Source organism: Ictalurus furcatus, chromosome 27 (genome assembly GCF_023375685.1).
Source record: "Ictalurus furcatus strain D&B chromosome 27, Billie_1.0, whole genome shotgun sequence".
Lineage (NCBI taxonomy): Eukaryota > Metazoa > Chordata > Actinopteri > Siluriformes > Ictaluridae > Ictalurus > Ictalurus furcatus.
In genome coordinates this window covers 5,091,218-5,102,820 of record NC_071281.1, presented here as the reverse complement: position 1 = coordinate 5,102,820, position 11,603 = coordinate 5,091,218, and positions in this window count along the sequence as shown.

Sequence of the window (11,603 nt, the reverse complement as noted above, 5' to 3'; positions counted from 1 at the left end):
GCGGCGCGTGACCGGGAAGCGAATGCGGAAGTGAGGGAGCCGCGTCACCTGATCGATATGCAAATGAGAGAGGCGTGGCGAGCTACTTAGTCCATCCGTCCATCCATCCATCTTCAACCGCTCACTCCTTTTCAGGGTCGCAGGGGAACCTGGAGCCTGTTCCAGGGAGAATCGGGCACAAGACGGGGTACACCCTGGACAGGGTGCCAATCCATCGCAGGGCACACAATCACACATACATTCACACACTACAGACACTTTGGACATGCCAATCAGCCTACCACGCATGTCTTTGGACTGGGGGAGGAAACCAGAGTACCCGGAGGAAACCCCCGCAGCACGGGGAGAACATGCAAACGCCACACACACAGAGCTGCGGGAATCGAACCCCGACCCTGACGAGGCGAACGTGCTAACCACTAAGCCACCGTGCGCCCCTTGAGCTACTTAGTGTTCATTTTTTATCAAGTTTTTTGATAAAAATACGTTTTATTAGGAGATATTTTATGTCTACATCATACAAGAACCATAAATATAAGCATTCTGGTAAACTGTAATATATACACATACTACCGGTCAAAAGTTTAGACACTCATTCTTTATTTTTATTTTTCACATTTTAGAAGTCATCAAACCTCTGGAATAACACAAATGAAATTATGGGAATTATGTTATGATATTAAAAAAAAAACAAATACATCAAAATAATTTAGTATTTTAGCATCTTCAGTGTGGACCCCCTTTCTGCCTAGAATTTCCAGAAATGTATTCTTGGCGTTTTCTCACCAGGTTTCTTGAGGAATTTCCCTGAGATGCTTTTTAAACAGTATTAAAGGAGTTCCCTCCTACTGCACTCTTATCGAATATTTCTCTCAGAGTCGTCCGTTTTAAAAAAAAATAAAAATTTGTAAATAAAATGTTAGTTTTCTAATGAAAGAAATGAACATGTTGGATCTATTAAAAGCATTTAATCATACACCATCAGATCAAAAGGTTTTTAACACCATGAGAAACATTTCAGTCGAGTGTCCACAAAATTTTGACCGGTAGCGTATATGCATATATATATATATATATATATATATATATATATATATATATATATATATATATATGTGTGTGTGTGTGTGTGTGTGTGTGTGTGTGTGTGTATATATATATATATATATATATATATATATATATATATATATATATACACACACAAGAGAGAAATAGTTGGTATATATTGTAACCTTAGTTTTGACAGGTATAGGTCAAAGGTCAAAAAGATACACATTCTAACTCTCTATATCTAGATCAAAGGTCATGATCATAAAAATATATATAGTTATGTTAAATCTGGATCACATCCATTCGTTACCATACATGGTGCGGCCATGTGTTTTCCACCCCACACACGTTGCACACATGTTCTTTCTAACACTCTGTGGTAGGTCATAAAAATATATATATAGTTATGTTAAATCTGGTTCACATCCATTCGTGACAGAAACGTTACCATACATTGTACGGCCATGTGTTTTCCACCCCACACACGTTGCACACATGTTCTTTCTAACACTCTGTGGTAGGTCATAAAAATATATATATAGTTATGTTAAATCTGGTTCACATCCATTCGTGACAGAAACGTTACCATACATTGTACGGCCATGTGTTTTCCACCCCACACACGTTGCACACATGTTCTTTCTAACACTCTGTGGTAGGTCATAAAAATATATATAGTTATGTTAAATCTGGATCACATCCATTCGTGACACAAACGTCACCATACCTGGTACGGCCATATGTATTCCAGACACCCCACACAAGTTGCACACACGTTCTTTCTTTTCACATAGAATATGAAACTCTCTGAGGTAGGTCATAAAAATATATATAGTTATGTTAAATCGGGTTCCCATCTATTCCTGACACAAACGTTACTAGTTATGTTAAATCGGGTTCCCATCCATTCCTGACACAAATGTTACTATACATGGTACGGCCATGTGTATTACACATCCAAACAAAAATATGACACACACAAACGCACTTTATTTTCACATTATTTAAAAGGAATTTAAGTGTTATGTACTAAATGACCATAATTATGAACACAAGTTGTTAAGTTGACAATCATTTTTAAAATTACGTTTCTCCATTTAGATTGTCTGCAGTAGAATGCAGTCTTTTAAACCAGGAAAAATGACCGCCTTTAAGTTTTATAACAATAGTAAGTAAAATCCAGCGTGATTTACATTACAAATCTCATACGTAACATCTCTGCAGGATTTATAGACGTTAAAGCACTGAATGAAATGAGCAATATAGACAAAAAATAAACACTCTGTGTCTACTACTTTTATCTCTCTCATAGAACTATCCACAGTCCAAAGGCTGTGGAGCTAGAAGGCTACGTGTGCGAATGACAAAAGATTTTAAAAAATAAAATAAAAAATGTATCAATACATGAAATTGGATTACACAATGTAGTTGAGGTTTACATGAATAAGCAGAAATGTAATCATGCTTATCTTTCCTATAGCACAAATGAAAAGCCCTCTCTAGATGAACAGATTTGTCAAATGAAACTTTTTCCTTCTTATCCACTGCTACGGTAAACTAAAGTGTAGATATTCAAATTACACTGCTAAATATGACTAGCATTAGCTACGTGTACTAGTGCAAAATAGTCCATCAAATGTATTAGCAGGTGTAGCCTATACACGAGTCCACTATTGGTCATATCACAATTGAGAACATGCCCCAAATTCATTGCTTTTGTAGAATTTAATTGTAAGTGAAATGATATTCAAATTGTAATGTCCTTAGTATTTGTTCAGTCTACAGGTCCTCTAACACTCTGTTAAATGAATACATGTAAATGTACTACGACGTAAATTTTGTTTTAAATCAATTAACGCAGAAATTACACACAATATTAAGTTGATGTAATTATCAACATTATTATGTCAACACAACTCATCAAAATAATGTGTACAACTTTAAATATTTATTTATTTCAATAAATTAGAATTTTTATCTTGCAACCACACATTAAATTTAGATTGTGGGGGTTTGTTTTGTATAGCTACGCTGTTAGAAAATACATGATGGTTGAATGTGAAAATAAATGAGCAGAATGTAAGCTTGTGAAATAAATTAAACTTTATTGATTGCACTTTTGAGAAAATGGCATGACTTTGAATAAAAATGTACTGAAATAAATACTCTAAAACATTGATATACCCGAAGAAATGTAAAAAAGAAAAAGAAAAAAAAAGAAAAAAAGAAAAAAAAAGTTTTTACATACCTTCTAAATAGGTCCCTTTAGGAGGTAAACGTTTTAAAGACGGTGTTTTATAAGAAACGCGCGTATTACATGCCTTCTAAACCTAACCCTTTAGGATGTAAAATGTTTAAAGTGCTGCTTAAAAGAATCGAGAGTTTTGTTTTACATTTATGAGCTCTGGTGACAGTGTCTGAAGTGTGTGTGTATGTGGGTGTGTGGGTGTGCGTGCGTGTGTGTGGGTGTGTTAGAGAGAGAGAGAGAGAGAGAGAGAGAGAGAGAGAGAGAGTCATGTGTTTCCTGGGGGTTTGCTGACCAGAATGCTTACAGTGTGTTTCTGTTAATGAATTAAGGGACGAGTCGTGTGTTTCAGGGTTTAACGATCCCTACCAATGTGTACATTTGTGGTTTAAGTGAATCTTTGTTTCTGAAATTACTTCTGTGGTAATTATCAGTTTGTGTAACTAATCTATCAGAAAATACTAGACCTGGTGACTGAATGTGGTAGATGTATTAGAATTTTGGACATGTTATGCATGTGTAGCTCCCTATGTGTATGATCTATGTGTAATCCTTCTGTCAAGAAATGAGCAGACTGAGGTTTGTGAAATAATTGAACTATTTATTGGCTACGTTGTTGAGAAAAACATTGTGATGTGTAAAACATTTCTACAGTCCTTCAAGGCTGTATGATGTCGTTGTTCTCTTTTACTGAAAGAAAGGTCAAAACCATCGGTGTTATTCGTTGTGGAGACTGAAGTGACAATATGTCTGAAGAAAATGAACATATGTATTACATATCCTACCTTCTAACCAGGTTAATTTAAGGGTGAAAAAAACCTTTTTTAAAGACGGTGTTTTAAAAGAGTCGTGCATTTTGTTTAAACTATAAACAAGATTTCAGAAAATGGTACGCCAACGAGGATACTTACACAGAACTATCGCTAAATACATAAGCTTTTGTCTATGCTTTGACATCCCATGTCCCAGCAGTACATTTATGACCTCTGATGACCATGTGGGTGTGCGGGGGTGGGTGTGTGAGAGAGAGAGAGACACAGGTGTTCTTTTGGGGGTTTTGCTGACCAGAATTCTTACAAATGTGTTTGTTAACGAATTAAAAGGAGTCGTGTGTCTCAGTGTTAAAATAATGGTTAAGACGTCGTAGTTAAAAAACAGAAGAAACTCTGCAACTATCTGTTACAATGTCTGCTCCGAGAAATCCTAATATCCTTAGAAGATTGCTGTGTATTCACCAACAAGAGGACCTGTTGAAATGAGAGAGGACCTGACTTTTGCTCCAAATTTTTTTTTTTTTAAAACCAAGATGTTAGTTTGACAATTCATTAATGAAGGTATTGTAAATACGTTGTTGTTTAACCCTGAGCAGGGCGTCAACAACTCCAAAGATCGTGTCTTAAGTCCAAGGGTTTAGTTAGGAGGTAGAAAAACATTTAAAGATGGTGTTTTAAAAGAAACAAGTGTTTCATCCTTAATGGTAAAAAAGAAAAGTGTTTGTACTCCAATATGAAATAAAACGGTGGAGACACACCGAGTACATTTCTGTTCCACAGTCTATAAGGATCCCCAAACTTCATGTAGTGTGGAAAAATATATACACCCTCCGTGACTATGTTACTTAAGGTTTAAACATTTTTATTTTGTGATGGCAGCAAGACAAAACGGTTGTGCATTTGGTATCTGGTGATTTTAGAATTAGGCCCCAAATGTCAAATATGTTGTGTGTATGGCTTCATCAGGCAAAGATCACGATGGTATGGAAAGAGTATACAAGAGTAATTGGGGTGATCTAATGCTTAGGACTTGTACAGTACTTCAACTCGGGAACGTCCCACCATGGCGTTCAGAGAGACGTTATCTATGGTACACGTATATATAATATAGATCAGATCACCAGTCTGTCTTTACCCAGTCCTGATCTGGGGGTTCGGGGGGGGGGGGGGGGGGATTACAGTTCAGGCATATTTCCAACAGAACAGAATATTAGACATTTAGTGTAAACTAGTGAAAAAAAATAATAAAATCTCTGAAATATTTCAGTGAAAATAGTGGTCCATATTTAATGCATTATATTAGAAATGACAGTACAGTCTTTGTTGATCAGTTACCAACTCATACTTTATAATAATTTGTTTAGGAGCATCTGAATCTGGCAAATAACTTCTATTGCATTTAGGCATACAATAAAAGTTAATAAAAAAATTAGGAAGAAATGACTTGTGCACTACTGCTGCGGATATTAAGTCAAACCATTTTGTTCAAACTTCAGCATGACCCATAGAGAAGCAGAAACTTATGGCACCTTATGAATACCATGTGAAGGATTAAGTTGACTCGTCCCTTACAGTTACAAAGACGTGTCCTTGTGCAGGATCACCTTCGCACCAGCATCGATCCCCTCTTATCCCATTTCAACGTATAAGAAAAGGCAAAAAGTAATATAAGATGTATAAGAATATATTTATAAAATATAACACATTATGAGGAAGAAATATAAAATATTATTTAACAAGGTCTGCCGTTCAGCCCTCTTAACTGTAAGAGCATTATCAGTATTGTACAGCAGTTGGGGAACAGTAGTTAGCTTTCAGATGTCAGATATAAAACAACTTTTTGAGTCACAGTGCCAAACTACTGGTATTATATTCGGATCCTTCTTTTTCAGCATGAAGGACTGGCATTTATTTAATAGACAGATGGTACAGCCATATACTTGGTCAGAGAATTTAGGAATTTCTTTGAGAAAGGTTCATTGTTTTTGTTCTTTTATCATAGCTTCAGTTTGTATACTTACTTTGGTTAGTGACTTAAACTGTTTTATTAGGTATTGACAGATTTCATTAACAGGGAACGATGATAGGTGAAGATTAAGCTGGTATGCGTGTACAAAATAAAACGGTCTATATGTATATTTGTCTGCTATGTATCTGTTTAAACACTGCTGTAATGGCGATATAAAGAGAGAGAGATACCCATTTACTAATTCATAGAACCCCTTTCCACCTTTTCAAGTTCGTTATACATTTTTCTTTTCAAGCATCGTGTTCAGACATTGCAAATCATCAGTCTGAAGGTTAAGGGTTACTTAGATTTTTGCTTCTTCAGCATCAAAAAAAAGTCTAAACATTAATCTTATTATTAAACTCAGAAACACTATAACTGTCTGGTTGTGATCATAGTAAAAGGCAACGTGAAAGGTGACTTAATTCCCAATGAGATTTCTCTATGTTCTCTATGACCTTTCTACAATAAACAATAAAGTTCCAATGAACAGTAAATCTACATTTTCTCCTCCTCTAACTTGTTCAGTACTCGTAATACAGATTAAATACGTGTGTGACAGATGCTGTAAACTATGGATCTGATCCAATGTTATTTGGGAACAAAGATCAAGCTGAATTTTCTCAACATAAATGTTGTGTGTGTAGTTTGTTATCAGATTGTCTAGACGTACATCACACATCTGATAAACGAGATTTCCTCTCCCGTGCTGTAATGATGGCTGGAAACTAGGACTTAATGGCATATACTGTAGAAAGGTCATAGAGAACATAGAGAAATCTCATTGGGAATTAAGTCACCTTTCACGTTGCCTTTTATTATGATCACAACCAGACAGTTATAGTGTTTCTGAGTTTAATAATAAGATTAATGTTTAGACTTTTTTTTGATGCTGAAGAAGCAAAAATCTAAGTAACCCTTAACCTTCAGACTGATGATTTGCAATGTCTGAACACGATGCTTGAAAAGAAAAATGTATAACGAACTTGAAAAGGTGGAAAGGGGTTCTATGAATTAGTAAATGGGTATCTCTCTCTCTTTATATCGCCATTACAGCAGTGTTTAAACAGATACATAGCAGACAAATATACATATAGACCGTTTTATTTTGTACACGCATACCAGCTTAATCTTCACCTATCATCGTTCCCTGTTAATGAAATCTGTCAATACCTAATAAAACAGTTTAAGTCACTAACCAAAGTAAGTATACAAACTGAAGCTATGATAAAAGAACAAAAACAATGAACCTTTCTCAAAGAAATTCCTAAATTCTCTGACCAAGTATATGGCTGTACCATCTGTCTATTAAATAAATGCCAGTCCTTCATGCTGAAAAAGAAGGATCCGAATATAATACCAGTAGTTTGGCACTGTGACTCAAAAAGTTGTTTTATATCTGACATCTGAAAGCTAACTACTGTTCCCCAACTGCTGTACAATACTGATGATGCTCTTACAGTTAAGAGGGCTGAATGGCAGACCTTGTTAAATAATATTTTATATTTCTTCCTCATAATGTGTTATATTTTATAAATATATTCTTATACATCTTATATTACTTTTTGCCTTTTCTTATACGTTGAAATGGGATAAGAGGGGATCGATGCTGGTGCGAAGGTGATCCTGCACAAGGACACGTCTTTGTAACTGTAAGGGACGAGTCAACTTAATCCTTCACATGGTATTCATAAGGTGCCATAAGTTTCTGCTTCTCTATGGGTCATGCTGAAGTTTGAACAAAATGGTTTGACTTAATATCCGCAGCAGTAGTGCACAAGTCATTTCTTCCTAATTTTTTTATTAACTTTTATTGTATGCCTAAATGCAATAGAAGTTATTTGCCAGATTCAGATGCTCCTAAACAAATTATTATAAAGTATGAGTTGGTAACTGATCAACAAAGACTGTACTGTCATTTCTAATATAATGCATTAAATATGGACCACTATTTTCACTGAAATATTTCAGAGATTTTATTATTTTTTTTCACTAGTTTACACTAAATGTCTAATATTCTGTTCTGTTGGAAATATGCCTGAACTGTAATCCCCCCCCCCCCCCCCCGAACCCCCAGATCAGGACTGGGTAAAGACAGACTGGTGATCTGATCTATATTATATATACGTGTACCATAGATAACGTCTCTCTGAACGCCATGGTGGGACGTTCCCGAGTTGAAGTACTGTACAAGTCCTAAGCATTAGATCACCCCAATTACTCTTGTATACTCTTTCCATACCATCGTGATCTTTGCCTGATGAAGCCATACACACAACATATTTGACATTTGGGGCCTAATTCTAAAATCACCAGATACCAAATGCACAACCGTTTTGTCTTGCTGCCATCACAAAATAAAAATGTTTAAACCTTAAGTAACATAGTCACGGAGGGTGTATATATTTTTCCACACTACATGAAGTTTGGGGATCCTTATAGACTGTGGAACAGAAATGTACTCGGTGTGTCTCCACCGTTTTATTTCATATTGGAGTACAAACACTTTTCTTTTTTACCATTAAGGATGAAACACTTGTTTCTTTTAAAACACCATCTTTAAATGTTTTTCTACCTCCTAACTAAACCCTTGGACTTAAGACACGATCTTTGGAGTTGTTGACGCCCTGCTCAGGGTTAAACAACAACGTATTTACAATACCTTCATTAATGAATTGTCAAACTAACATCTTGGTTTTAAAAAAAAAAAAATTTGGAGCAAAAGTCAGGTCCTCTCTCATTTCAACAGGTCCTCTTGTTGGTGAATACACAGCAATCTTCTAAGGATATTAGGATTTCTCGGAGCAGACATTGTAACAGATAGTTGCAGAGTTTCTTCTGTTTTTTAACTACGACGTCTTAACCATTATTTTAACACTTTGACACACGACTCCCTTTAATTCGTTAACAAACACATTTGTAAGAATTCTGGTCAGCAAAACCCCCAAAAGAACACCTGTGTCTCTCTCTCTCTCACACACCCACCCCCGCACACCCACATGGTCATCAGAGGTCATAAATGTACTGCTGGGACATGGGATGTCAAAGCATAGACAAAAGCTTATGTATTTAGCGATAGTTCTGTGTAAGTATCCTCGTTGGCGAACCATTTTCTGAAATCTTGTTTATAGTTTAAACAAAATGCACGACTCTTTTAAAACACCATCTTTAAATGTTTTTCTACCTCCTAACTAAACCCTTGGACTTAAGACACGATCTTTGGAGTTGTTGACGCCCTGCTCAGGGTTAAACAACAACGTATTTACAATACCTTCATTAATAAATTGTCAAACTAACATCTTGGTTTTAAAAAAAAAAAAATTTGGAGCAAAAGTCAGGTCCTCTCTCATTTCAACAGGTCCTCTTGTTGGTGAATACACAGCAATCTTCTAAGGATATTAGGATTTCTCGGAGCAGACATTGTAACAGATAGTTGCAGAGTTTCTTCTGTTTTTTAACTACGACGTCTTAACCATTATTTTAACACTGAGACACACGACTCCCTTTAATTCGTTAACAAACACATTTGTAAGAATTCTGGTCAGCAAAACCCCCAAAAGAACACCTGTGTCTCTCTCTCTCTCACACACCCACCCCCGCACACCCACATGGTCATCAGAGGTCATAAATGTACTGCTGGGACATGGGATGTCAAAGCATAGACAAAAGCTTATGTATTTAGCGATAGTCCTGTGTAAGTATCCTCGTTGGCGTACCATTTTCTGAAATCTTGTTTATAGTTTAAACAAAATGCACGACTCTTTTAAAACACCGTCTTTAAAAAAGGTTTTTTTCACCCTTAAATTAACCTGGTTAGAAGGTAGGATATGTAATACATATGTTCATTTTCTTCAGACATATTGTCACTTCAGTCTCCACAACGAATAACACCGATGGTTTTGACCTTTCTTTCAGTAAAAGAGAACAACGACATCATACAGCCTTGAAGGACTGTAGAAATGTTTTACACATCACAATGTTTTTCTCAACAACGTAGCCAATAAATAGTTCAATTATTTCACAAACCTCAGTCTGCTCATTTCTTGACAGAAGGATTACACATAGATCATACACATAGGGAGCTACACATGCATAACATGTCCAAAATTCTAATACATCTACCACATTCAGTCACCAGGTCTAGTATTTTCTGATAGATTAGTTACACAAACTGATAATTACCACAGAAGTAATTTCAGAAACAAAGATTCACTTAAACCACAAATGTACACATTGGTAGGGATCGTTAAACCCTGAAACACACGACTCGTCCCTTAATTCATTAACAGAAACACACTGTAAGCATTCTGGTCAGCAAACCCCCAGGAAACACATGACTCTCTCTCTCTCTCTCTCTCTCTCTCTCTCTCTCTCTCTCTAACACACCCACACACACGCACGCACACCCACACACCCACATACACACACACTTCAGACACTGTCACCAGAGCTCATAAATGTAAAACAAAACTCTCGATTCTTTTAAGCAGCACTTTAAACATTTTACATCCTAAAGGGTTAGGTTTAGAAGGCATGTAATACGCGCGTTTCTTATAAAACACCGTCTTTAAAACGTTTACCTCCTAAAGGGACCTATTTAGAAGGTATGTAAAAACTTTTTTTTTCTTTTTTTCTTTTTTTTTCTTTTTCTTTTTTACATTTCTTCGGGTATATCAATGTTTTAGAGTATTTATTTCAGTACATTTTTATTCAAAGTCATGCCATTTTCTCAAAAGTGCAATCAATAAAGTTTAATTTATTTCACAAGCTTACATTCTGCTCATTTATTTTCACATTCAACCATCATGTATTTTCTAACAGCGTAGCTATACAAAACAAACCCCCACAATCTAAATTTAATGTGTGGTTGCAAGATAAAAATTCTAATTTATTGAAATAAATAAATATTTAAAGTTGTACACATTATTTTGATGAGTTGTGTTGACATAATAATGTTGATAATTACATCAACTTAATATTGTGTGTAATTTCTGCGTTAATTGATTTAAAACAAAATTTACGTCGTAGTACATTTACATGTATTCATTTAACAGAGTGTTAGAGGACCTGTAGACTGAACAAATACTAAGGACATTACAATTTGAATATCATTTCACTTACAATTAAATTCTACAAAAGCAATGAATTTGGGGCATGTTCTCAATTGTGATATGACCAATAGTGGACTCGTGTATAGGCTACACCTGCTAATACATTTGATGGACTATTTTGCACTAGTACACGTAGCTAATGCTAGTCATATTTAGCAGTGTAATTTGAATATCTACACTTTAGTTTACTGTAGCAGTGGATAAGAAGGAAAAAGTTTCATTTGACAAATCTGTTCATCTAGAGAGGGCTTTTCATTTGTGCTATAGGAAAGATAAGCATGATTACATTTCTGCTTATTCATGTAAACCTCAACTACATTGTGTAATCCAATTTCATGTATTGATACATTTTTTATTTTATTTTTTAAAATCTTTTGTCATTCGCACACGTAGCCTTCTAGCTCCACAGCCTT